This window comes from Leptodactylus fuscus, chromosome 1 (assembly GCF_031893055.1).
Source record: "Leptodactylus fuscus isolate aLepFus1 chromosome 1, aLepFus1.hap2, whole genome shotgun sequence".
In the NCBI taxonomy this organism is placed as follows: Eukaryota; Metazoa; Chordata; class Amphibia; order Anura; family Leptodactylidae; genus Leptodactylus; species Leptodactylus fuscus.
The window spans coordinates 314523960-314549121 of record NC_134265.1 but is presented as its reverse complement, the minus strand read 5'-3'; the positions used below and the strand labels follow the sequence as shown (position 1 = coordinate 314549121).

General features: G+C 49.0%; 17 non-coding genes across 17 annotated transcripts; all 17 read left to right on the top strand.

Moving 5' to 3' along the window:
• Positions 1–1725: 1725 nt before the first annotated feature.
• Positions 1726–1798, top strand: TRNAV-CAC (transfer RNA valine (anticodon CAC)). Its single transcript has one exon. It is a non-coding gene; the product is annotated as a tRNA-Val (tRNA).
• A 111-nt stretch (positions 1799–1909) lies between these two features.
• TRNAV-UAC (transfer RNA valine (anticodon UAC)) lies at positions 1910–1982 on the top strand. Its single transcript has one exon. It is a non-coding gene; the product is annotated as a tRNA-Val (tRNA).
• A 495-nt stretch (positions 1983–2477) lies between these two features.
• On the top strand, positions 2478–2550 carry TRNAA-UGC (transfer RNA alanine (anticodon UGC)). The gene has a single exon. It is a non-coding gene; the product is annotated as a tRNA-Ala (tRNA).
• Positions 2551–12526: 9976 nt separating this feature from the next.
• TRNAV-GAC (transfer RNA valine (anticodon GAC)) lies at positions 12527–12599 on the top strand. The gene has a single exon. It is a non-coding gene; the product is annotated as a tRNA-Val (tRNA).
• A 7534-nt stretch (positions 12600–20133) lies between these two features.
• Positions 20134–20206, top strand: TRNAV-CAC (transfer RNA valine (anticodon CAC)). Its single transcript has one exon. It is a non-coding gene; the product is annotated as a tRNA-Val (tRNA).
• Positions 20207–20317: 111 nt separating this feature from the next.
• Positions 20318–20390, top strand: TRNAV-UAC (transfer RNA valine (anticodon UAC)). The gene has a single exon. It is a non-coding gene; the product is annotated as a tRNA-Val (tRNA).
• A 494-nt stretch (positions 20391–20884) lies between these two features.
• Positions 20885–20957, top strand: TRNAV-CAC (transfer RNA valine (anticodon CAC)). Its single transcript has one exon. It is a non-coding gene; the product is annotated as a tRNA-Val (tRNA).
• A 494-nt stretch (positions 20958–21451) lies between these two features.
• Positions 21452–21524, top strand: TRNAV-CAC (transfer RNA valine (anticodon CAC)). The gene has a single exon. It is a non-coding gene; the product is annotated as a tRNA-Val (tRNA).
• A 111-nt stretch (positions 21525–21635) lies between these two features.
• TRNAV-UAC (transfer RNA valine (anticodon UAC)) lies at positions 21636–21708 on the top strand. Its single transcript has one exon. It is a non-coding gene; the product is annotated as a tRNA-Val (tRNA).
• An 863-nt stretch (positions 21709–22571) lies between these two features.
• On the top strand, positions 22572–22644 carry TRNAV-CAC (transfer RNA valine (anticodon CAC)). Its single transcript has one exon. It is a non-coding gene; the product is annotated as a tRNA-Val (tRNA).
• A 295-nt stretch (positions 22645–22939) lies between these two features.
• On the top strand, positions 22940–23012 carry TRNAV-AAC (transfer RNA valine (anticodon AAC)). Its single transcript has one exon. It is a non-coding gene; the product is annotated as a tRNA-Val (tRNA).
• A 125-nt stretch (positions 23013–23137) lies between these two features.
• Positions 23138–23210, top strand: TRNAV-CAC (transfer RNA valine (anticodon CAC)). Its single transcript has one exon. It is a non-coding gene; the product is annotated as a tRNA-Val (tRNA).
• Positions 23211–23506: 296 nt separating this feature from the next.
• TRNAV-AAC (transfer RNA valine (anticodon AAC)) lies at positions 23507–23579 on the top strand. The gene has a single exon. It is a non-coding gene; the product is annotated as a tRNA-Val (tRNA).
• Positions 23580–23704: 125 nt separating this feature from the next.
• On the top strand, positions 23705–23777 carry TRNAV-CAC (transfer RNA valine (anticodon CAC)). Its single transcript has one exon. It is a non-coding gene; the product is annotated as a tRNA-Val (tRNA).
• A 112-nt stretch (positions 23778–23889) lies between these two features.
• Positions 23890–23962, top strand: TRNAV-UAC (transfer RNA valine (anticodon UAC)). The gene has a single exon. It is a non-coding gene; the product is annotated as a tRNA-Val (tRNA).
• Positions 23963–24469: 507 nt separating this feature from the next.
• Positions 24470–24542, top strand: TRNAV-CAC (transfer RNA valine (anticodon CAC)). The gene has a single exon. It is a non-coding gene; the product is annotated as a tRNA-Val (tRNA).
• A 493-nt stretch (positions 24543–25035) lies between these two features.
• Positions 25036–25108, top strand: TRNAV-CAC (transfer RNA valine (anticodon CAC)). The gene has a single exon. It is a non-coding gene; the product is annotated as a tRNA-Val (tRNA).
• Positions 25109–25162: the final 54 nt, after the last annotated feature.

Genomic DNA, 25162 nt, shown 5'->3' with positions numbered 1-25162 from the left:
GGAGGGTGGTGTTTCAACACTCCTGCCAGGAATATTGGGTGGGGAGACAAGGCAGGCCGCCACAGTTTGCGACCCGGTCCTGGCATTAACTACATTGAGCCAGTGTGCTGCGATTGAGATGCAGCATCCCTGGCCGCAAGCACTTGTCCACATGTCGGTGGCCAAGTGGAACTTTGTGAATTTTGTTCCGTTCCAAAGTCTCTGTGTTTAGATCTGGCTTAGTCGCAGCTCCAGAACATGCCTTTGAAGGCAAGGTTTCCTTTAGTGGCTCCATCTCAGCAGGATGATGATGGTGAAGCTTGGTTAAATCTGGTGTCGGGAGGGAAAGTGGATTCTGATCTACATCTAAAGTACTGGAGAATGTTGTTTGGACTATTAACACCTGATCAGAACCCTTTAGAGGTAATGTAGAGTCCGATATTAGAGGACCATTACCGGTAGTATTAGTTGTAGCCAATTCTCCACCTTTGCGGTCCTCTAAATAAAAGTTACCCCCAGGACTTGATTCCAAAATGTTATCAATTTCCCAATCAAAATCAAGGTCAATGTCTGGGTCCTCATTCCAATCCACTACATCAATCCAACACAATGAGAGTGATGGTTCTGGAACCACTGTTTTAGGGGCAAAGAATTTTAAAGGGGCTAACACTCTGCTGGTGCAAGGCTCAACTCACGCAAAAGGCAAAAAGCTCTGCTGGTGCAAGGCTGAACTAAGTTAAAGGGCCTAAAACTCTGCTGGTAAGAGGCTGAAGTCACCTAAAGGGCCTCAATCTCTGATGGTAGCTCAGCTTAAGGGCCTGTAACTTAATTTTGAAAGGCTCACGTTAAGGGGAAGGTCTTACCACAACACACACACACCACACTCAGACTCTCTGACAGTTCAGGGTGGGTATTGTTGGATTTCCCATTACCTATTCAATTTGTGGTTGCCATGGGCAACGTGATTTAAAGGGGTGCTTGTTAATGTTTCTTTAGCTTAAATTTGAGTTTGTGTCCATCAATTTGGGGAAGAAAGAAGGTTTCCAGGTATTTTCCCACTTTGATAGAGGTTTTTTTGAGTGTGGAAAGTGTGTAGTTGATAGGCTGTCATGGTGGGATAAAACTGTGACTTGGGCTTGTTAGATGCCCCCAGACATGCTTCCCCTGCTGTCCCAGTTGCATTGCAGAGGTGTTGTCATCATTTCCTGAGGTGTCATAGTGGACTTGGTGACCCTCATGAGTCAAATGGTGGATTCCCCTGAAACGAAGCATTTTTCCCCATAGACTATAATAGGGTTGGATATTCGATCGGATAGTCGAATACTGAGCGAAAATTATTTACATTCATTATTTATATTACAGTTTCTGTAGTGTAGTGGTTATCACGTTCGCCTAACACGCGAATGGTTCCCGTTTCGAAATCGGGCAGAAACATGTACTTGCGGTTTCTGTTCTTGAAATCGGTCCATACCTGGTCTTCAGACCCTGCTGGCAGACCTCAGTCTTTTCTTAAAGTCCTGTTGCTTGCTTGCAAAACCAGTAGTGTGCATCTTGTGTCAGTTTCTGTACTGTAGTGGTTATCACGTTCCCCTCGCATGTGAAAGGTCCACTGTTCGAAACCGGGCAGACATATATACTTGTGGTTTCTATTTTTGAAATCGGTCTTCAGACCCTGCTGGCAGACCGCAGTCTTTAATTAAAGTCCTTTCGCTTGCTTGCAAAAGCAGTAGTGTGCATCTCGTGCCAGTTTCTGTAGTGTAGTGGTTATCACGTTCGCCTCACACGCGAAAAGTCCCCGGTTCGAAACCGGGCAGAAACAAAGCATTGCAGCTTTTGTTTCTGAAATCGGCCATACGTGCTCTTCAAATCATCGTTCTAGACCCCAGTCCTTTCACTTGCTTGCAAAAGCAGTAGTGTGCATGTTGTGCCAGTTTCTGTAGTGTAGTGGTTATCACGTTCGCCTTACACGCGAAAGGTCCCTGGTTCGAAACTGGGCAGAAGCAAAGCGTAGCAGCTTTTTTTTTCGGAAATCGGGCCATACGTGCTCTTCAAACTCTTGTGCTAGACCCCAGTCCTTTCGCTTGCTTGCAAAAGCAGCAATGTGTATCTCGTGCCAGTTTCTGTAGTGTAGTGGTTATCACGATCGCCTAACACAGGAAAGGTCCCCGGTTCGAAACCGGGCAGAAACATGCACTTGCGGTTTCCTTTCTTGAAATCGGTCCATACCCGGTCTTCAGACCCTGCTGGCAGACCACAGTCTTTTCTTCAAGTCCTTTCGCTTGCTTGCAAAAGCAGTAGTATGCATTTCGTGCCAGTTTCTGTAGTGTAGTGGATATCACGTTCGCCTCACATGCGAAAGGTCCCCGGTTTGAAACCGGGCAGAAACAAAGCATTGCAGCTTTTATTTCTGAAATCGGCCATACGTGCTCTTCAAATCATCGTTCTAGACCCCAGTCCTTTCACTTGCTTGCAAAAGCAGTAGTGTGCATGTCGTGCCAGTTTCTGTAGTGTAGTGGTTATCACGTTCGCCTTGCATGCGAAAGGTCCCTGGTTCGAAACCAGGCAGAAGCAAAGCGTAGCAGCTTTTTTTTCGGAAATCGGGCCATACGTGCTCTTCAAACTCTTGTGCTAGACCCCAGTCCTTTCGCTTGCTTGCAAAAGCAGCAGTGTGTATCTCATGCCAGTTTCTGTAGTGTAGTGGTTATCACTAGAGGTGAACGAACACTAAAATGTTCGAGGTTTGAAATTCGAATCGAACAGCCGCTCACTGTTCGTGTGTGCGAACGGGTTTCGAACCCCATTATAGTCTATGGGGAACATATACTCGTTAAGGGGGAAACCCAAATCCGTGTCTGGAGGGTCACAAAGTCCACTATGACACCACAGGAAATGATGCCAACACCTCTGGAATGACACTGGGACAGCAGAGGAAGCATGTCTGGGGGCATCTAACACACCAAACTAACACCAACTACACACTTTACACACTCAATACCACCTCTCTGACAGTAGGAAAACACCTTGAAACATGTGTATTTGGCACTTGCAGTGAGGAGAGCTTGTCACCAGCAGTGAATTTGGCCCTTGTAGTAAGTTGAGGTTGGCACCAACATTTGTTTTGAAAATCAGGGTGGATTGAGTCTCTAACCAGCAGAGTTGGGGCAAATTCATGGTGGAGGGAGCCTCTAAAAACCCCAGTTTGGACCAATTCATGGTGGAGGGAGCCTCTAAAAACCCCAGTTTGGACCAATTCATGGTGGAGGGAGCCTCTAAAAACCCCAGTTTGGACCAATTCATGGTGGAGGGAGCCTCTAAAAACCCCAGTTTGGACCAATTCATGGTGGAGGGAGCCTCTAACCAGCCCAGTTTGGACCAATTCATGGTGGAGGGAGCCTCTAACCAGCCCAGTTTGGACCAATTCATGGTGGAGGAAGCCTCTAAAAACCCCAGTTTGGACCAATTCATGGTGGAGGGAGCCTCTAACCAGCCCAGTTTGGACCAATTCATGGTGGAGGAAGCCTTTAAAAACCCCAGTTTGGACCAATTCATGGTGGAGGGAGCCTCTAACCAGCCCAGTTTGGACCAATTCATGGTGGAGGGAGCCTCTAAAACCCCCAGTTTGGACCAATTCATGGTGGAGGGAGCCTCTAAACAGCCCAGTTTGGACCAAATCATGGTGGAGGGAGCCTCTAAAACCCCCAGTTTGGACCAATTCATGGTGGAGGGAGCCTCTAACCAGCCCAGTTTAGGCAAATTCATGGTGGAGGGAGCCTCTAACCAGCCCAGTTTGGACCAATTCATGGTGGAGGGAGCCTCTAAAAACCCCAGTTTGGACCAATTCATGGTGGAGGGAGCCTCTAACCAGCCCAGTTTGGACCAATTCATGGTGGAGGGAGCCTCTAAAAACCCCAGTTTGGACCAATTCATGGTGGAGGGAGCCTCTAAACAGCCCAGTTTGGACCAATTCATGGTGGAGGGAGCCTCTAACCAGCCCAGTTTGGGCAAATTCATGGTGGAGGGAGCCTCTAAACAGCCCAGTTTGGACCAATTCATGGTGGAGGGAGCCTCTAAACAGCCCAGTTTGGACCAAATCATGGTGGAGGGAGCCTCTAAAACCCCCAGTTTGGACCAATTCATGGTGGAGGGAGCCTCTAACCAGCCCAGTTTAGGCAAATTCATGGTGGAGGGAGCCTCTAACCAGCCCAGTTTGGACCAATTCATGGTGGAGGGAGCCTCTAAAAACCCCAGTTTGGACCAATTCATGGTGGAGGGAGCCTCTAACCAGCCCAGTTTGGACCAATTCATGGTGGAGGGAGCCTCTAACCAGCCCAGTTTGGACCAATTCATGGTGGAGGGAGCCTCTAACCAGCCCAGTTTGGACCAATTCATGGTGGAGGAAGCCTCTAAAAACCCCAGTTTGGACCAATTCATGGTGGAGGGAGCCTCTAACCAGCCCAGTTTGGACCAATTCATGGTGGAGGAAGCCTTTAAAAACCCCAGTTTGGACCAATTCATGGTGGAGGGAGCCTCTAAACAGCCTAGTTTGGGCAAATTCATGGTGGAGGGAGCCTCTAACCAGCCCAGTTTGGACCAATTCATGGTGGAGGGAGCCTCTAAAAACCCCAGTTTGGACCAATTCATGGTGGAGGGAGCCTCTAAAAACCCCAGTTTGGACCAATTCATGGTGGAGGGAGCCTCTAACCAGCCCAGTTTGGACCAATTCATGGTGGAGGGAGCCTCTAAAAACCCCAGTTTGGACCAATTCATGGTGGAGGGAGCCTCTAAAAAACCCAGTTTGGACCAATTCATGGTGGAGGGAGCCTCTAAAAACCCCAGTTTGGACCAATTCATGGTGGAGGGAGCCTCTAACCAGCCCAGTTTGGGCAAATTCATGGTGGAGGGAGCCTCTAAAAAACCCAGTTTGGACCAATTCATGGATTAGGGAGCCTCTAAAAACCCCAGTTTGGGCAAATTCATGGTGGAGGGAGCCTCTAACCAGCCCAGGTTGGGCAAATTCATGGTGGAGGGCGCCTCTAACCAGCCCAGTTTGGACCAATTCATGGTGGAGGGAGCCTCTAACCAGCCCAGTTTGGACCAATTCATGGTGGAGGGAGCCTCTAAAAACCCCAGTTTGGACCAATTCATGGTGGAGGGAGCCTCTAAAAACCCCAGTTTGGACCAATTCATGGTGGAGAGAGCCTCTAACCAGCCCAGTTTGGACCAATTCATGGTGGAGGGAGCCTCTAAAAACCCCAGTTTGGACCAATTCATGGTGGAGGGAGCCTCTAAAAAACCCAGTTTGGACCAATTCATGGTGGAGGGAGCCTCTAAAAACCCCAGTTTGGACCAAATCATGGTGGAGGGAGCCTCTAACCAGCCCAGTTTAGGCAAATTCATGGTGGAGGGAGCCTCTAAACAGCCCAGTTTGGACCAATTCATGGTGGAGGGAGCCTCTAACCAGCCCAGTTTGGGCAAATTCATGGTGGAGGGAGCCTCTAAACAGCCCAGTTTGGACCAATTCATGGTGGAGGGAGCCTCTAAAACCCCCAGTTTGGACCAATTTATGGTGGAGGGAGCCTCTAAACAGCCCAGTTTGGACCAATTCATGGTGGAGGGAGCCTCTAACCAGCCCAGTTTGGACCAATTCATGGTGGAGGGAGCCTCTAACCAGCCCAGTTTGGACCAATTCATGGTGGAGGGAGCCTCTAACCAGCCCAGTTTGGGCAAATTCATGGTGGAGGGAGCCTCTAACCAGCCCAGTTTGGACCAATTCATGGTGGAGGGAGCCTCTAAAACCCCCAGTTTGGACCAATTCATGGTGGAGGGAGCCTCTAACCAGCCCAGTTTGGGCAAATTCATGGTGGAGGGAGCCTCTAACCAGCCCAGTTTGGACCAATTCATGGTGGAGGGAGCCTCTAAAAACCCCAGTTTGGACCAATTCATGGTGGAGGGAGCCTCTAACCAGCCCAGTTTGGACCAATTCATGGTGGAGGGAGCCTCTAACCAGCCCAGTTTGGACCAATTCATGGTGGAGGGAGCCTCTAAAAACCCCAGTTTGGACCAATTCATGGTGGAGGGAGCCTCTAACCAGCCCAGTTTGGACCAATTCATGGTGGAGGGAGCCTCTAAAAACCCCAGTTTGGACCAATTCATGGTGGAGGGAGCCTCTAACCAGCCCAGTTTGGGCAAATTCATGGTGGAGGGAGGCTCTAAAAACCCCAGTTTGGACCAATTCAAGGTGGAGGGAGCCTCTAAAAACCCCAGTTTGGACCAATTCATGGTGGAGGGAGCCTCTAAAAACCCCAGTTTGGACCAATTCATGGTGGAGGGAGCCTCTAACCAGCCCAGTTTGGACCAATTCATGGTGGAGGGAGCCTCTAAAAACCCCAGTTTGGACCAATTCATGGTGGAGGGAGCCTCTAAAAAACCCAGTTTGGACCAATTCATGGTGGAGGGAGCCTCTAAAAACCCCAGTTTGGACCAATTCATGGTGGAGGGAGCCTCTAACCAGCCCAGTTTGGGCAAATTCATGGTGGAGGGAGCCTCTAACCAGCCCAGTTTGGACCAATTCATGGTGGAGGGAGCCTCTAACCAGCCCAGTTTGGACCAATTAATGGTGGAGGGAGCCTCTAACCAGCCCAGTTTGGACCAATTCATGGTGGAGGGAGCCTCTAACCAGCCCAGTTTGGGCAAATTCATGGTGGAGGGAGCCTCTAACCAGCCCAGTTTGGACCAATTCATGGTGGAGGGAGCCTCTAAAACCCCCAGTTTGGACCAATTCATGGTGGAGGGAGCCTCTAACCAGCCCAGTTTGGGCAAATTCATGGTGGAGGGAGCCTCTAACCAGCCCAGTTTGGACCAATTCATGGTGGAGGGAGCCTCTAAAAACCCCAGTTTGGACCAATTCATGGTGGAGGGAGCCTCTAACCAGCCCAGTTTGGACCAATTCATGGTGGAGGGAGCCTCCAACCAGCCCAGTTTGGACCAATTCATGGTGGAGGGAGCCTCTAAAAACCCCAGTTTGGACCAATTCATGGTGGAGGGAGCCTCTAACCAGCCCAGTTTGGGCAAATTCATGGTGGAGGGAGCCTCTAAAAACCCCAGTTTGGACCAATTCAAGGTGGAGGGAGCCTCTAAAAACCCCAGTTTGGACCAATTCATGGTGGAGGGAGCCTCTAAAACCCCCAGTTTGGACCAATTCATGGTGGAGGGAGCCTCTAAACAGCCCAGTTTGGACCAATTCATGGTGGAGGGAGCCTCTAAAAACCCCAGTTTGGACCAATTCATGGTGGAGGGAGCCTCTAAACAGCCCAGTTTGGGCAAATTCATGGTGGAAGAAGCCTCTAACCAGCCCAGTTTGGGCAAATTCATGGTGGAGGGAGCCTCTAACCAGCCCAGTTTGGACCAATTCATGGTGGAGGGAGCCTCTAAAAACCCCAGTTTGGACCAATTCATGGTGGAGGGAGCCTCTAAAAACCACAGTTTGGACCAATTCATGGTGGAGGGAGCCTCTAACCAGCAGAGTTGTGGGAAATCAGGGTGGAGGGAGCCTAGTATTAGCAGAATTGTGCAACGCTTATGGTGGATGAGTATGAGGATGCGGAGGAATTGGAGAGGTTGAGTACAGACATGGAGTTTCATGTTGGGGTGCTTTACACAGGTGGGCACAAAAATGAAGGCTCTATCCAGTGGTGGTTCATTTTTATCAAAGTGAGCCGGTCGGCACTCTCAGCTGACAGACGGGTGCGCTTGTCAGTGATGATGCCACCGGCTGCACTGAACACCCTCTCAGATAGGACGCTGGCGGCAGGACAGGACAGCACCTCCAAGGCATATAGGGCAAGTTCAAGCCACAGGTCCAACTTCGACACCCAATACGTGTAGGGCGCAGAGGGGTCGGAGAGGACAGGGCTGTGGTCGGAAAGGTATTCCCGCAACATGCGCCTATACTTCTCACGCCTGGTGACACTAGGACCCTCCGTGGCGGCACTTTGGCGAGGGGGTGCCATCAAGGTGTCCCAGACCTTAGACAGTGTGCCCCTCGTTTGTGTGGACCGGTGAGAACTTGGTCGCCTACTGGAGGAACTGCCCTCCCTGCCGCCAACGTCACATGCTGGAAACATCTCCATCATATTCTGCACCAATTGCTTGTGGCAAGCATTGATGCGATTGGCCCTCCCCTCTACCGGAATAAAAGAGGAGATGTTGTTTTTATACCGGGGGTCAAGGATAGCAAAGATCCAGTACTGGTTGTCCTCCATGATTTTGACAATACGCTTGTCGGTTGTAAAGCACCCCAACATGAACTCAGCCATGTCTGCCACAGTGTTAGTTGGCATGACTCCTCTGGCCCCACCGGAAAGTTCAATCTCCATTTCCTCCTCATCCTCCATGTCTACCCATCCGCGCTGCAACAATGGGACGATTCGAAGTTGCCCGGAAGCCTCCTGTATCACCATCACATCATCGGACAACTCTTCTTCCTCCTCCCCCTCCTCCTCCTCCTCCATTAAACGCGATGAAGCGGACAGATGTGTGGACCTACTCTCCAGCTGTGACGGATCGGATGCTATCCCTGACTCCTCTGTGTGATCTGAGTTATCCCTGATGTCAATCAGGGATTCTCTCAGAACACACAAGAGCGGGATTGTAAGGCTCACCATCGCATCCTCAGAGCTCACCCTCCTTGTGGACTCCTCAAACACCCGTAGGATGTCACAAAGGTCTCTCATCCATGGCCACTCATGGATGAGAAACTGAGGCAGCTGACTTTGTGGCACCCTAGGGTTTTGTAGCTGGTATTCCATCAAAGGTCTCTGCTGTTCAACCACTCTATTCAACATCTGAAACGTTGAGTTCCAGCGTGTGGGGACGTCGCACAAAAGCCGGTGTTGTGGCACATGCAGGCGTTGCTGGAGAGATTTTAAGCTAGCAGCGGCTACTGTCGACTTGCGAAAGTGGGCGCACATGCGCCGCACTTTCACCAGTAGCTCTGGAACATTGGGGTAGCTCTTTAGGAAACGTTGCACCACTAGGTTGAAGACGTGGGCCAGGCATGGAACATGTTGGAGTCCGGCAAGCTCCAGAGCTGCTACCAGGTTCCGGCCGTTATCACAAACGACCATGCCTGGGCCCAGGTGCAGCGGCTCAAACCATATTGCCGTCTCATCGAGGAGGGCATCCCTCACCTCGGAGGCAGTGTGCTGTCTGTCCCCCAAGCTGATCAGCTTCAGCACGGCCTGCTGACGTCTACCAACGCCAGTGCTGCAACGTTTCCAACTCGTAGCTGGGGTCAATCTAACAGCGGAGGAGGAGGCGGTGGCGGAGGAGGAGGCGGTGGAGGAGGAGGAGGAGGGGGGTGTTCTTCTCGTGTCCCTGCCAGGAATGTTAGGCGGGGAGACGAGGTACACCGGGCCAGTTTGGGAAGCAGTCCCAGCCTCAACTACATTCACCCAGTGTGCCGTCAGTGAAATGTAGCGTCCCTGTCCGCATGCACTTGTCCACGCGTCGGTGGTCAAGTGGACCTTTGTGCAAAGCGCGGAACTAAGGGCCCGCCTGATGTTGAGTGACACGTGCTGGTGCAAGGCGGGGACGGCACACCGGGAGAAGTAGTGACGGCTAGGGACGGCATAGCGAGGTGCCGCAGTTGCCATCAGGTCCAGGAAGGCGGGAGTTTCAACAAGCCGGAACGCCAACATCTCCTGGGCCAGCAGTTTAGCGATGTTGGCGTTCAAGGCTTGCGCGTGTGGGTGGTTAGCAGTGTATTTCTGCCGCCGCTCCAATGTCTGAGAGATGGTGGGTTGTTGTAAAGAAGCGCCTGATGGTGCCTTTGATGGTGCAGGAGAAGGAGATAAGACAGGAACAGGGGAGGATGAGGAAGAAGTCAACAAAGTGGCGGAGGCAGATGAAGTGGTGTCCTGGCTCGTCCTCTGGAGTGCATCGCCAGCACAGTCAGCAGTGGCAGTGGCAGAGGCAGAGGCAGTGGCAGAGGCAGTGGCAGTGGCGTGAACGGCAGGCGGCCTTTGTCCTGCCGTTGCTGCCTGCCACTGATTCCAGTGCTTGGATTCCAAATGACGGCGCATTGAAGTGGTGGACAGGTTGCTCTTCTCAGAGCCCCTAATCAATTTCGAGAGGCAAATTGTGCAGACAACACTATATCTGTCCTCGGCGCATTCCTTGAAAAAACTCCACACCTTCGAGAAATGTGCCCTCGAGGTGGGAGTTTTTCGGGGCTGGGTACGAACTGGAACATCTTGGGAGATTCTGGGTGTGGCCTGGCTTCGCCTAAGCTGCTGACCTCTGCCTCTGCCTCTAGCTACCCTTTTTGGTGCTGCACCTGCCTCAACATCCACACTACTTTCCCCGCTTGACATCCCCCCTGTCCAGGTCGGGTCAGTGTCCTCATCATCCACCACTTCCTCTTCCAACTCCTGTCTCATCTCCTCCTCCCGCACAATGCGCAGGTCAACTGGATGCCCTGACGGCAACTGCGTCACATCATCGTCGATGAGGGTGGGTTGCTGGTCATCCACCACCAAATCGAACGGAGATGGAGGAGACTCTAGTGTTTGAGCATCTGGACACAGATGCTCCTCTGTTAGGTTCGTGGAATCGTGACGTGGAGGGGCAGGTTGAGGGACAATGAAAGGAGCGGAGAACAGCTCTGGGGAGCAGGGACAGTTGGGGTTATTGTTCTGTGAAGCTTGGGAATTTTGGGAGGAAGGAGGACAAGACTGTTGGGTAATAGGAGGAGAGGAGGCAGAGTCTGACTGGCTGCTGGAAAATGTGCTGTAAGCGTTCTCCGACAGCCATTGCAAGACCTGTTCCTGGTTCTCGGGCCTACTAAGGTTTGTACCCTGCAGTTTAGTTAATGTGGCAAGCAACCCTGGCACTGTGGAGTGGCGCAATGCTTGCTGCCCCACAGGAGTAGGTACGGGACACCCTGTGGCTTCACTGCTACCTTGCTCCCCAGAACCATTCCCCCGACCTCGCCCACGGCCTCGTCCACGTCCCTTTCCGGGAGCCTTGCGCATTTTGAATTCCCAGTCAGAAACTGGCACTATATGGCAGTAGCAAGAAATGAGGGTATTTGTAACCCCAATATATTCTTTGAATTCCCAGTCAGACAATGGCACTATATACCAGTAGCAAAAATTGTGGGTGCACGTTACCCCAATATATTCTTTGAATTACCAGTCAGAAACTGGCACTATATGGCAGTAGCAAGAAATGAGGGTATTTGTAACCCCAATATATTCTTTGAATTCCCAGTCAGACAATGGCACTATATACCAGTAGCAAAAATTGTGGGTGCACGTTACCCCAATATATTCTTTGAATTACCAGTCAGAAACTGGCACTATATGGCAGTAGCAAGAAATGAGGGTATTTGTAACCCCAATATATTCTTTGAATTCCCAGTCAGACAATGGCACTATATACCAGTAGCAAAAATTGTGGGTGCACGTTACCCCAATATATTCTTTGAATTACCAGTCAGAAACTGGCACTATATGGCAGTAGCAAGAAATGAGGGTATTTGTAACCCCAATATATTCTTTGAATTCCCAGTCAGACAATGGCACTATATACCAGTAGCAAAAATTGTGGGTGCACGTTACCCCAATATATTCTTTGAATTACCAGTCAGAAACTGGCACTATATGGCAGTAGCAAGAAATGAGGGTATTTGTAACCCCAATATATTCTTTGAATTCACAGTCAGACAATGGCACTATATGGCAGTAGCAAAAATAGTGGGTGTATATAGCCCCAATCCTATTGCTAGGGGACTTGCAGGGTATTTCTGAGGTGAAGGTGGGGGGGGGGCACACCGTTGGAACGGGGATTTGGGGTGTATATATGGGGTATACGGGAATACACTGTCAGTGTATTCCATTCAGGATCCTGGGAAAGCTGGGTTGCGGCGATTGAGCCCGTCAGTGCCACGTTACACTGACAAGCTTCTCCCTGGAATTTAGCTCTTACAAGAGCTGTTGGTTGTCTTCTCCTTCCTATCCTAGCCTGTCCCTGCCTACCCAGAATCTAAGCCCTAGCTAACTGGACGGAAACCTCCGTCCCTGGTGAATTGCAAGCTCAGAATGACGCGAAGCTGGGCGTCGCTGTTCTTTTAAATTAGAGGTCACATGTTTTCGGCAGCCAATGGGTTTTGCCTACTTTTTTCAACGTCACCGGTGTCATAGTTCCTGTCCCACCTACCCTGTGCTGTTATTGGAGCAAAAAAGGCACCAGGAAAGGTGGGAGGGGAATCGAGTAATGGCGCACTTTACCACGCGGTGTTCGATTCGATTCGAACATGCCGAACAGCCTAATATCCGATCGAACATGAGTTCGATAGAACACTGTTCGCTCATCTCTAGTTATCACGTTCGCCTTACACGCGAAAGGTCCCTGGTTCGAAACCGGGCAGAAGCAAAGGGTAGCAGCTTTTTTTTCGGAAATCGGGCCATACGTGCTCTTCAAACTCTTGTGCTAGACCCCAGTCCTTTCGCTTGCTTGCAAAAGCAGCAGTGTGCATCGCGTGCCAGTTTATGTAGTGTAGTGGTTATCACGTTCGCCTGACACGTGAAAGGTCCCCGGTTCGAAACCGGGCAGAAACATGTACTTGCGGTTTCTTTTCTTGAAATCGGTCCATACCCGGTCTTCAGACCCTGCTGGCAGACCACAGTCTTTTCTTCAAGTCCTTTCGCTTGCTTGCAAAAGCAGTAGTGTGCATCTCGTGCCAGTTTCTGTAGTGTAGTGGTTATCACGTTCGCCTCACACGCGAAAGGTCCCCGATTCGAAACCGGGCAGAAACAAGGCATTGCAGCTTTTGTTTCTGAAATCGGCCATACGTCCTCTTCAAATCATCGTTCTAGACCCCAGTCCATTCACTTGCTTGCAAAAGCAGTAGCGTGCATGTCGTGCCAGTTTCTGTAGTGTAGTGGTTATAACATTCGCCTTACACGCGAAAGGTTCCTGGTTCGAAACCGGGCAGAAGCAAAGTGTAGCAGCTATTTTTTCGCAAATCGGGCCATACATGCTCTTCAAACTCTTGTGCTAGACCCCAGTCCTTTCGCTTGCTTGCAAAAGCAGCAGTGTGTATCTCGTGCCAGTTTCTGTAGTGTAGTGGTTATCACGTTCGCCTAACACGCGAAAGGTCCCTGGGCAGAAACATGTATTTTTTTTTTGAATCAACATTTATTTGGTTTTTTACATGACATTTGTAAAAGAACAAAACAGAAAATATCAGGATATCATCAATCCAATATCATCTCTGCCAATTACATGAAAGGACAAATATCCAAAAGAAAGATAGACATAGGCATAATAAATGGTTAATAAACCACAAACATCAACAATGTTTCAACTTGTGAATATTGAGATACAAGGCGTCCAAACACTATCTGTGTCAATCTGCAGACTTACGTCCAATAAGGGGACTATTATCGAGCCTAGGCGAAGGAGGGAGTCAGGGGTCAAGAGAAGTAGTAGAAAAGGGGATGGGAAGGAAGAGGAAGAGGGGAGAGGGCAAAACAGAGTAGTAGAGACAACAACAACAAAAAAAAAAGGGACAAGAAGGGAAAATAAGATATACCACAATCATAAAAGAAGAGAGAAGAGAGAGTAGTAAGATAAGAGAGCATAATCAGAATCCTGAAGTATTAGAGCGGATAAACAACTGTATCCTAGGAGGATTGCTATCAATCTATTGTCCCAACCCAAGTCTCTCTAATGTTTATGAAGAATCCAGGGAGTCCAGGTCTTTACGTATCGGTCATGAGAACGAGTGGACCAGCACATCAGTTCATCAAAACGCTTCACCTGATTGATCTTATCTATCCACAACGAAAGAGGGGGAGCAGTAGTATTTAGCCAGTATAGAGGTATGAGCGATTTCGCGATCGTCAGCAGGTGAGTAACCAACCTATCTTTACCAGGTTGATAGTCTCCAGAAGGCAAGAAAAGGAAGACCGTTTCGGGTGTAAGTCGAAAATATGGGTAGCTGACAGCACGGATTGTGTCTTGTATCTTATCCCAATAATCTCGGATGAGCGGGCAGCTCCACCATATATGTAAATAAGAGCCTTCATCAGACTGGCACCTCCAACAACGATCAGAGTCTTGTAGGCCCTTTCTGTGTAGCCAAACCGGGGTTCTGTACCACCGAGAGACCAATTTATAAGTACTTTCCTGTAGCCTGATGCATGGAGAAAAGCCATGTGAGTGTGATAAAACAGTATCCACCTCCTCTTCGGTAAGGGTACATTGCAGTTCCTTCTCCCACTCTATAACAAATGGAGGTTTGTAGTGTCTATGTGGATCCACAAATCGGGTGAGACAGTGTGATATTTTCCTCAACATCTTCGTTTGTGAGAGAAGAAATTTCTCAAAGTCCGTCAAGGTCGTGCGAAGCAAGAACTGATGTTGCAATTTAGAAAATGCCACTTGAAGATGTTGCTTGTGTAAAAATTTGAAGTGTTCGTCCGGTACTAAGGCGCAAATATCTTCCACCGACATCACACCTGAAGAAGTAACAACGTCTTTGAGTGAAAGGCCGTGGAGTCTGTGCCACATGTCCCTATAGGCTTCTGGATGTATGCCAAGTAGGTAGGGCAGCAAGTTCAAGGGCAGAACTGGAGAGGGAGGCAGAAGCAACCTATCCATCAGATCTGACCACAAAACATTCACGTCTGGTAACAGCGAGCAAATAGTTGCCCTCTGGGATTTGATCACACTAGGAAACCATAGGTCTACAGCAAGTGGGGTCTCCAAGCCCTGTTGCAGCAACGACGTCGGGGTCAAGGACGTGAGCGGGAATGCCAGATCAGCCCACCAATTCAGTCGAATAGATGTGTGATATTTCCGCAAGTCCGGTAAGCCTATTCCACCTTGTCGTTTACGTTTAGTCAGTTGTTGCCACGAGATCCTAGGCGTTCTGTGTCGCCATATAAAACCAGTGAGGAGACGTCGGACAGACTGAAAGAACGCCTCTGGAAGGGCAATAGGGAGCATCGCCATTCTGTAAATGAGCTTAGGAAGAAGATAAGTTTTCACTAAATTCTTCCTGCCGAACCACGACAGGGGGAGGTCTTCATAACCGGTAAGAGAGCACTTTAGTTCCTCTATCAAAGGTGGAAAATTTGCGGCATATAGGTCTTCTAACCTTGGTGTCAAATAGATTCCCAGGTATTTGAGTGGTGTTCTGGACCACTGGAAGGGGGTAGAACTCTTCAGTGCTGATACCACATTAGACGGGAGCGTTATATTTAAAACTTCCGACTTTGAAAAGTTTGCCCTATAACCTGACAAACAGCCGTACGTCTGTAGAACATTCATAAGTGCAGGTAAGCCTTCAATAGGGTTCGAGACAACAAACAGCACGTCGTCAGCATACGCTGTTGATTGAAACAGCTGACCATTTACGTGGACACCAGAGATAGAGTCGTTCTGCCGTACCGCCTGTAGGAGCGACTCCAATACTAGTACAAAGAGCGTGGGGGAGAGTGGGCAACCCTGACGGGTTCCATTGGTAATTGGGAAGCTACTCGAGAGCGTGCCATTAATCCTCAATTTTGCCATAGGTTGTGCGTACAAAGACAGGATCGCTTGAATAAACCGTTCTGGAATAGCAAATCTGCGTAGCGACTCCACCATAAAGTCCCACGCGACCCTGTCGAATGCCTTCTCAGCATCTACGCTGAGAAGGGCCAACGGGATTCCTCTAAGGCGTACAAGTTGGATTAGCGGAAGTAACTTAGCAGTATTGTGTCTGCCCTCTCTCCCAAGTATGAAACCAGACTGTTCTTCGTTAATTAAGAGGGGGACCAGTGGTTGTATCCGTTTTGCTAATATTTTGGCCCATAGCTTGATGTCCAAATTTATAAGCGAAATCGGTCGGTAATTGCCGCAATTGGTATGATCTCTACCGTCCTTCGGAATAAGCGCAATATGTGCTTCCTGCACCTGTCGTGGCAAGGTGGCACCGCCCATCAGGGAGTTACATAGAAGCGACAACTGAGGGAGCAAGGTCTTAGCAAATTTCTTATAATATACTAGCGGGAGGCCATCAGGGCCAGGACTTTTACCTGTAGGGACACTACGTATCACATCCTCTACTTCTTCTAGGGATATCGGCTGAGACAGTGCCGCGGTGTCAGTAGGTGGGAGAGAAGGCAGCGACAACGAGTCAAGAAAGTCACGTATCATCGAAGGTCTAGCGGTGTCAGAGACAGAGGCGGTGTGCAAATTATACAGAGTTTTGTAGTATGAGACAAATTCCGCTGCTATGGCTTTAGTGGAGTCATGTGTTTTCCCATCTTTACCTTTAATAACCGCTATAAAAGATTTCTGTCTCTCTTTTTGGACAAGGCGGGTCATCAGTTTCCCCCCTTTGTTGCCATGGGCGTACAAGAGTTTCCTGAAATGCATATGGTGTTTCGCAGCCCGCACGTTTAGTAAGTCTAACAGCTAGTTTCGCAGCAGGCCGAGTTCAGCTAGGCAAGAAGTCAAAAGAGATTGTTTATGTCGTCGTTCTAATAAAGAGATGCGGTTTAGCAAATCATCTAAGTCTTTCTGTCTCTGTTTTTTAACCTTTGATGCAAGAGCAAGGAGTACCCCCCTTATGAAGGCCTTGTGTGCTTCCCATACAATCGGATAGCTCACTTCTGGTGTGGAGTTCAAGGCAAAATATTCTTCTAGACTACTGGAGAGAAATTTGACATTGTCCTCAGAGTTGAGTAACGTTTCGTTCAAACGCCATGTCCAATCCGGTTTCGGCATTCGTTGAAGAACAATCTGGACATGGACTGGAGCGTGGTCAGAAATTGTGGAAGAGCCTATATAAGATTTTATAGCATGCGATATCAGACAGTCTGAAACAAAAATATAGTCCAGTCTATGGTAAGTGTTATTAGGAATGGAAAAAAAGGTATAGTCCTTTACCGTAGGATGGTGGATTCTCCATATGTCCAATAAACGTAAGTACTGGAAAGAGGTCAGTAGTCTGCGAATTGCACGTTGCAAGATCTGTTGGCGGGAGGAAGAGGAAGAGTCCAAAGCATGGTTTAGAACCACATTTAGATCACCTCCTAACACTATCGCGCCCTCTGCAAACGTCTGTAAGGTTTGTAAAGCTGCCAGAAGCCAAGCTATTTGACCGCTATTAGGAGCGTAAAAGTTAGCGAGAGTGACTTTTTACAATGCAATAGTGCCCTTGAGAAGCAACATCCTGCCCTCTGAGTCCATATAATGTCCAGTGCAGACAAAAGGTACATCACGGTGAAGCAATATCGATACTCCCTTAGAGGCCGATGTGGGATGTGGGTTATGAAAACACTGAGTATACTGGGTTTTAGGAAACTTCGGAATATTTGCTCCCTTAAAATGTGTCTCCTGCAAAAATATCAGTCCGGCTTTAGCTTTGCGAAGAAATAGCTGAACATGTCTTCTTTTTTGTGGAGAATTGAGCCCTTTCACATTGTAGGAGACGCAATTCATTTCCGCCATCTTCGGTCAGACTGTGTTATGAGAAGATAAGGGAAAGAAAAAGGAAAGATAGGAGTGGGGGGGGGAGGTAGGGCAACAACAAAAGATAACAAGAGGCGACAAAGCGGACAAACAGAAAGAAGAGGGAAGAAAACGGGGAAAAGCGGAGTAGTGTGCCTCAACTCACTTACACAAAACCAAAGAGAAGCACAGTCACTCTACCCCTTTCGGAGAAAATCTGAGCCCAGACAACAGTAGTGTATCAGGACAACTGGGGTGAAAAAAAAAAAATGAACCAGATCGGAACGGGAATGCGTACCGCCAAAAGATAAAATATATTGAAACCATAGTCCGTAACCATATTGCGAGAAATTGCGAAAAGAGATAAGAAGTGAGGAGAGAACAGGTACCCCAAACCATTATAACTCTCAAGGCAAAGGCAGGTGAGCCCTAGACATAAAATAAACAACCGCTCCAAGAGAGAACTCAAGTCATTGCTACTGAAGCAAAGCATTCCGCAATTTACAGTAAACATTACCGCGTGAGTATCCAAAAGCTCCAACTCACACTCTCCAAGGAACAGGTCAGATAGATCAAATTACAGGAGGTAGGAAATGGTAGGGGGAGACAATTGCGTAAGAAGGGAGGTCAATTGAAGAGGAGCAACGTCACATGCCCTAAGACCAGTACGCAAGCTACATAATCACATAATAGTCATGAAGCTAGTGAGCAAAAGACTAACTACGTATCACTCCGGGATTACCGTGAAACATGCATGCAGCCATAGAGAATGTTCTCATATAAAACATTGTCCAAAAGAAGAGGTCAGGACTGTAGCACCCGGGAAGGGGGGGGGGGGGTCTAGAACGAAAGGTGGGAGGAAAGGGAATATTAGAGGAAAGTTGGGAATATTCTGGGTAATGAGAATTGGGTGTCAAGAGAGGAGCAAAAACGAGAGGTGAGGAAAAGCGCAGAAAGATATAAGGAGAGGAGGCATGAGATTGAGATAGGAGTAGACAAAGGTAAGAGCAAAGAAGAGCTGAGAGTGGATAGAAGAGAAAGGAAAGGAAGAGCATAGCTAAGAAGAGGGGAGGGGGGGAAGGCAGGAGGGGGATAGGGGTAGAGAAAGAACAGGGAGGGAAGGGAGTGGAAATAATAGAAGAGTATGTGAAAGGGAAAGGGTGAGAATACAGAAGATTAAGGGAGAAAGAAAAGAGGGAACAATAAGCCGGAGACAAAGAGAGTAGGAAGAGGAAGAAAGGGAAAAAGAAATGCGTCCAACCTGAGCTCAAGGAGTCTTGTGTGAAGAAACCATGTGCAATCCTGGAGGGAGAGAGTCCTTCAGTCCTTCACTGGCGTAGAACAGGTAGAAAAGGCCCCAGGGTGACGAATCAGGGCTTTCTTCGCTTTTGGAGTGCCTAAGCGGCGCACATGTCGAAGCGAGTCTTGTGGATACGGAAGCATAGCAGGCACAGGGATAGAATCTTCTTGTACCGGTAGCCATGAAGGAATAGCAATAGGGGGGATATCTAGTATTTCCCATAACTGATCCAAATCCTGTGGGGAGTGCACTGCATAACGTTTACCCCCTTTCATTATAGAGAGTCCAAAAGGGAATAGCCAAGCATAACGTATTCCCATCGACTTCAATTGATCCAGTAGTGGCTTGAGAACTCGTCGCTTTTGTAGCGTGGATGGTGCTAAGTCTTGATATAGCCTTATAGTATGCCCCTCGTAAGATAAATCAGACGTGTCTCTGGCCGCCGTTAGCAATTGGGTTGTGTGAGCCGAGGACAGCAAAGCACAGACTACATCTCGCGGAGGCTCTTCAGGACTTGGCTTAGGCCTCACGGCCCTATGCACTCTCTCCACTGCCATCCCAGCAGCCGCCTCAGCTCCTAACAGCAAGGTAAAGATGTCCGCGGAAATGCTCGGAAGCTGTTCCGGCAGGTAAATTTCGGGCAATCCTCGTATGCGGAGGTTTCGTCTGCGATTCCTATTCTCTAGGTCTTCTAAAGTTAGGTAAGTATTATTCAGGTGTGCCGTGTGCATATCTAGGCGTTCCGTCACACAGGATGTAGTCTGCACCAGCTCATTATGGCCTCCCTCCACTGCATCTACTCGCTGGGTAATACGATCAAAATCCGCACGGAGAGCGGCTAATTCTGCAGTCATCGGGGCTAAAGCTTGGGTAAGTATACGTTTTAAATAACCCTTAGATATGGGTGCAGTGTCCTCCTCGTTAGCAGATTCCTCCCCACCTGAGTCTGCAATCTAGTCTTCCCGCCTCCTCATCTCCTCGGGCGCCATTTTCCTCTGTCTAGCCGGGGAGCTCGTTGCTTGTTTCTTCAAGAATTTCTGGAGTCCTTGTTGGGAATGCGAACCCTTCTGGTCCGGGGGATCCCTGGACCTCTCCCCACCGACTTTGACCATGTTTCAGCGTCTGTAGGCTAGAGTAACAGCGGTTTAGCGGATCCCTGAGACGGAGCTCCGGAGCTAAGCTGCCATCTCACAACTCGGTCAGGCCACGCCCCGCAGAAACATGTATTGCGGTTTCTTTTTTTGAAATCGGTCCATACCCGGTCTTCAGACCCTGCTGACAGACCACAGTCTTTTCTTCAAGTCCTTTCGCTTGCTTGCAAAAGCAGTAGTGTGCATCTCGTGCCAGTTTCTGTAGTGTAGTGGTTATCACGTTCGCCTCACACGCGAAAGTTCCCCGGTTCGAAACCGGGCAGAAACAAAGCATTGCAGTTTTTGTTTCTGAAATCGGCCATACGTGCTCTTCAAATCATCGTTCTAGACCCCAGTCCTTTCACTTGTTTGCAAAAGCAGTAGTGTGCATGTCGTGCCCGTTTCTGTAGTGTAGTGGTTATCACATTCGCCTTACATGCGAAAGGTCCCTGGTTCGAAACCGGGCAGAAGCAAAGCGTAGCAGCTTTTTTTTCAGAAATCGGTCCATACGTGCTCTTCAAACTCTTGTACTAGACCCCAGTCCTTTCGCTTGCTTGCAAAAGCAGCAGTGTGTATCTCGTGCCAGTTTCTGTAGTGTAGTGATTATCATGTTCGCTTAACACGTGAAAGTTCCCCGGTTCGAAACCGGGCAGAAACAAAGCATTGCAGTTTTTGTTTCTGAAATCGGCCATACGTGCTCTTCAAATCATCGTTCTAGACCCCAGTCCTTTCGCTTGCTTGCAAAAGCAGCAGTGTGTAGCTTGTGCCAGTTTCTGTAGTGTACTGGTTATCACGTTCGCCTAACACGCGAAAGGTCCCCGGTTCGAAACCGGGCAGAAACATGTACTTGCGGTTTCTTTTCTTGAAATTGGTCCATACCCGGTCTTCAGACCCTGCTGGCAGACAACAGTCTTTTCTTCAAGTCCTTTCGCTTGCTTGCAAAAGCAGTAGTGTGCATCTCATGCCAGTTTCTGTAGTGTAGTGGTTATCACGTTCGCCTCACACGCGAAAGGTCCCCGGTTCGAAACCGGGCAGAAACAAAGCTTTGCAGCTTTTGTTTCTTAAATCGGCCATACGTGCTCTTCAAAGCATCGTTCTAGACCCCAGTCCTTTCACTTGCTTGCAAAAGCAGTAGTGTGCATGTCGTGCCAGTTTCTGTAGTGTAGTGGTTATCACGTTCGCCTTACACGCGAAAGTTTTCTGTTTCGAAACCCGGCAGAAGCAAAGCGTAGCAGCTTTTTTTTCGGAAATCGGGCCATACGTGCTCTTCAAACTCTTGTGCTAGACCCCAGTCCTTTCGCTTGCTTGCAAAAGCAGCAGTGTGTATCTCGTGCCAGTTTCTGTAGTGTAGTGGTTATCACGTTCGCCTAACACGCGAAAGGCCACCGGTTCAAAGCCGGGCAGAAACATGTACTTGCGGTTTTTTTTCTTGAAATCAATCCATACCCGGTCTTCAGACCCTGTTGGCAGACCACAGTCTTTTCTTCAAGTCCTTTCGCTTGCTTGCAAAAGCAGTAGTGTGCATCTCGTGCCAGTTTCTGTAGTGTAGTGGTTATCACGTTCGCCTCACACGCGAAAGGTCCCCGGTTCGAAACCGGGCAGAAACAAAGCATTGCAGCTTTTGTTTCTGAAATCGGCCATACGTGCTCTTCAAATCATCGTTCTAGACCCCAGTCCTTTCACTTGCTTGCAAAAGCAGTAGTGTGTATGTCGTGCCAGTTTCTGTAGTGTAGTGGTTATCACGTTCGCCTTACACGCGAAAGGCCCCCGGTTCGAAGCCGGGCAGAAGCAAAGCTTAGCAGCTTTTTTTTTCGGAAATCGGGCCATACGTGCTCTTCAAACTCTTGTGCTAGACCCCAGTCCTTTCGCTTGCTTGCAAAAGCAGCAGTGTGTATCTCGTGCCAGTTTCTGTAGTGTAGTGGTTATCACGTTCGCATAACACGCGAAAGGTCCCCGGTTCGAAACCGGGCAGAAACATGTACTTGCGGTTTCTTTTCTTGAAATCGGTCCATACCCGGTCTTCAGACCCTGCTGGCAGACCACAATCTTTTCTTCAAGTCCTTTCGCTTGCTTGCAAAAGCAGTAGTTTACATCTCGTCCCAGTTTCTGTAGTGTAGTGGTTATCACGTTCGCCTCACACGAGAAAGGTCCCCGGTTCGAAAACGGGCAGAAACAAAGCATTGCAGCATTTGTTTCTAAAATCGGCCATACGTGCTCTTCAAATCATCGTTCTAGACCCCAGTCCTTTCACTTGCTTGCAAAAGCAGTAGTATGCATGTCGTGAGAGTTTCTGTAGTGTAGTGGTTATCACGTTTGCCTTACATGCGAAAGGTCCCTGGCTCGAAACCGGGCAGAAGCAAAGCGTAGCAGCTTTTTTTCGGAAATCAGGCCATACGTGCTCTTCAAACTCTTGTGCTAGACCCCAGTCCTTTCGCTTGCTTGCAAAAGCAGCAGTGTGTATCTCGTTCCAGTTTCTGTAGTGTAGTGGTTATCACGTTCGCCTCACATGCGAAAGGTCCCCTGTTCGAAACCGGGCAGAAACAAAGCATTGCAGCTTTTTTTTCTGAAATCGGCCATACGTGCTCTGCAAATCATCGTTCTAGACCCCAGTCCTTTCACTTGCTTGCAAAAGCAGTAGTGTGCATGGAGTGCCAGTTTCTGTAGTGTAGTGGTTATCACGTTCGCCTCACACGCTAAAGGTCCCCGGTTCGAAACCGGGCAGAAACAAAGCATTTCAGCCTTTGTTTCTGAAATCGGCCATACGTGCTCTTCAAATCATCGTTCTAGACCCCAGTCCTTTCACTTGCTTGCAAAAGCAGTAGTGTGCATGTCGTGCCAGTTTCTGGAGTGTAGCGGTTATCACGTTCGCCTTTCACGCGAAAGGTCCCTGGTTCGAAAACGGGCAGAAGCAAAGCGTAGCAGCTTTTTTTTGGAAATCGGGCCATACGTGCTCTTCAAACTCGTGTGCTAGACCCCAGTCCTTTCGCTTGCTTGCAAAAGCAGCAGTATGTATCTCGTACCAGTTTCTGTAATGTAGTGGTTATCATGTTCGCCTAACACGCGAATGGTCCCCGGTTCGAAACCGGGCAGAAACATGTATTTGCGGTTTCTTTTCTTGAAATCGGTCCATACCCGGTCTTCAGACCCTGCTGGCAGGCCACAGTCTTTTCTTCAAGTCCTTTCTCTTGCTTGCAAAAGCAGTAGTGTGCATCTCGTGCCAGTTTCTGTAGTGTAGTGGGTATCACGTTCGCCTCACACGCGAAAAGTCCCCGGTTCGAAACCGGGCAGAAACAAAGCATTGCTGCTTTTGTTTCTGAAATCGGCCATACGTGATCTTCAAATCATCGTTCTAGACCCAAGTCCTTTCACTTGCTTGCAAAAGCAGTAGTATGCATGTCGTGAGAGTTTCTGTAGTGTAGTGGTTATCACGTTCGCCTTACACGCGAAAGGTCCCTGACTCGAAACCGGGCAGAAGCAAAGCGTAGCAGCTTTTTTTTCGGAAATCGGGCCATACGTGCTCTTCAAACTCTTGTGCTAGACCCCAGTCCTTTCGCTTGCTTGCAAAAGCAGCAGTGTGTATCTCGTGCCAGTTTCTGTAGTGTAGTGGTTATCACGTTCGCCTAACACGCGAAAGGTCCCCGGTTCGAAACCGGGCAGAAACATGTACTTGCGATTTCTTTTCTTGAAATCGGTCCATACCCGGTCTTCAGACCCTGCTGGCAGACCACAGTCTTTTCTTCAAGTCCTTTCGCTTGCTTGCAAAAGCAGTAGTGTGCATCTCGTGCCAGTTTCTGTAGTGTAGTGGTTTTCACGTTCGCCTCACACGCGAAAGGTCCCCGGTTCGAAACCGGGCAGAAACAAAGCATTGCAGCTTTTTTTTACTGAAATCGGCCATACGTGCTCTTCAAATCATCGTTCTAGACCCCAGTCCTTTCACTTGCTTGCAAAAGCAGTAGTGTGCATGTCGTGCCAGTTTCTGTAGTGTAGTGGTTATCACGTTCGCCTTACACGCGAAAGGTCCCTGGTTCGAAACCGGGCAGAAGCAAAGCGTAGCAGCTTTTCTTCGGAAAACGGGCCATACGTGCTCTTCAAACTCTTGTGCTAGACCCCAGTCCTTTCGCTTGCTTGCAAAAGCAGCAGTGTATATCTCGTTCCAGTTTCTGTAGTGTGGTGGTTATCACGTTCGCCTCACACGCGAAAGGTCCCCTGTTCGAAACCGGGCAGAAACATGTACTTGTGGATTCTTTTCTTGAAATCGGTCCATACCCGGTCTTCAGACCCTGCTGGCAGGCCACAGTCTTTTCTTCAAGTCCTTTCTCTTGCTTGCAAAAGCAGTAGTGTGCATCTCGTGCCAGTTTCTGTAGTGTAGTGGTTATCACGTTCGCCTCACACGCGAAAGGTCCCCTGTTCGAAACCGGGCAGAAACATGTACTTGTGGATTCTTTTCTTGAAATCGGTCCATACCCGGTCTTCAGACCCTGCTGGCAGACCACAGTCTTTTCTTCAAGTCCTTTCGCTTGCTTTCAAAAGCAGTAGTGTGCATCTCGTGCCAGTTTCTGTAGTGTAGTGGTTATCACGTTCGCCTCACACGCGAAAGGTCCCCGGTTCGAAACCGGGCAGAAACAAAGCATTGCAGCTTTTTTCACTGAAATCGGCCATACGTGCTCTTCAAATCATCGTTCTAGACCCCAGTCCTTTCACTTGCTTGCAAAAGCAGTAGTGTGCATGTCGTGCCAGTTTCTGTATTGCAGCGGTTATCACGTTCGCCTTACACGCGAAAGGTTCCTGGTTCGAAACCGGGCAGAAGCAAAGCGTAGCAGCTTTTTTTCGGAAATCGGGCCATACGTGCTCTTCAAACTCTTGTGCTAGACCCCAGGCCTTTCGCTTGCTTGCAAAAGCAGCAGTGTGTATCACGTTCCAGTTTCTGTAGTGTACTGGTTATCACGTTCGCCTAACACGCGAAAGGTCCCCGGTTCGAAACCGGGCAGAAACATGTACTTGCGGTTTCTTTTCTTGAAATTGGTCCATACCCGGTCTTCAGACCCTGCTGGCAGACCACAGTCTTTTCTTCAAGTCCTTTCGCTTGCTTGCAAAAGCAGTAGTGTACATCTCATGCCAGCTTCTGTAGTGTAGTGGTTATCACGTTCGCCTCACACGCGAAAGGTCCCCGGTTCGAAACCGGGCAGAAACAAAGCTTTGCAGCTTTTGTTTCTTAAATCGGCCATACGTGCTCTTCAAAGCATCG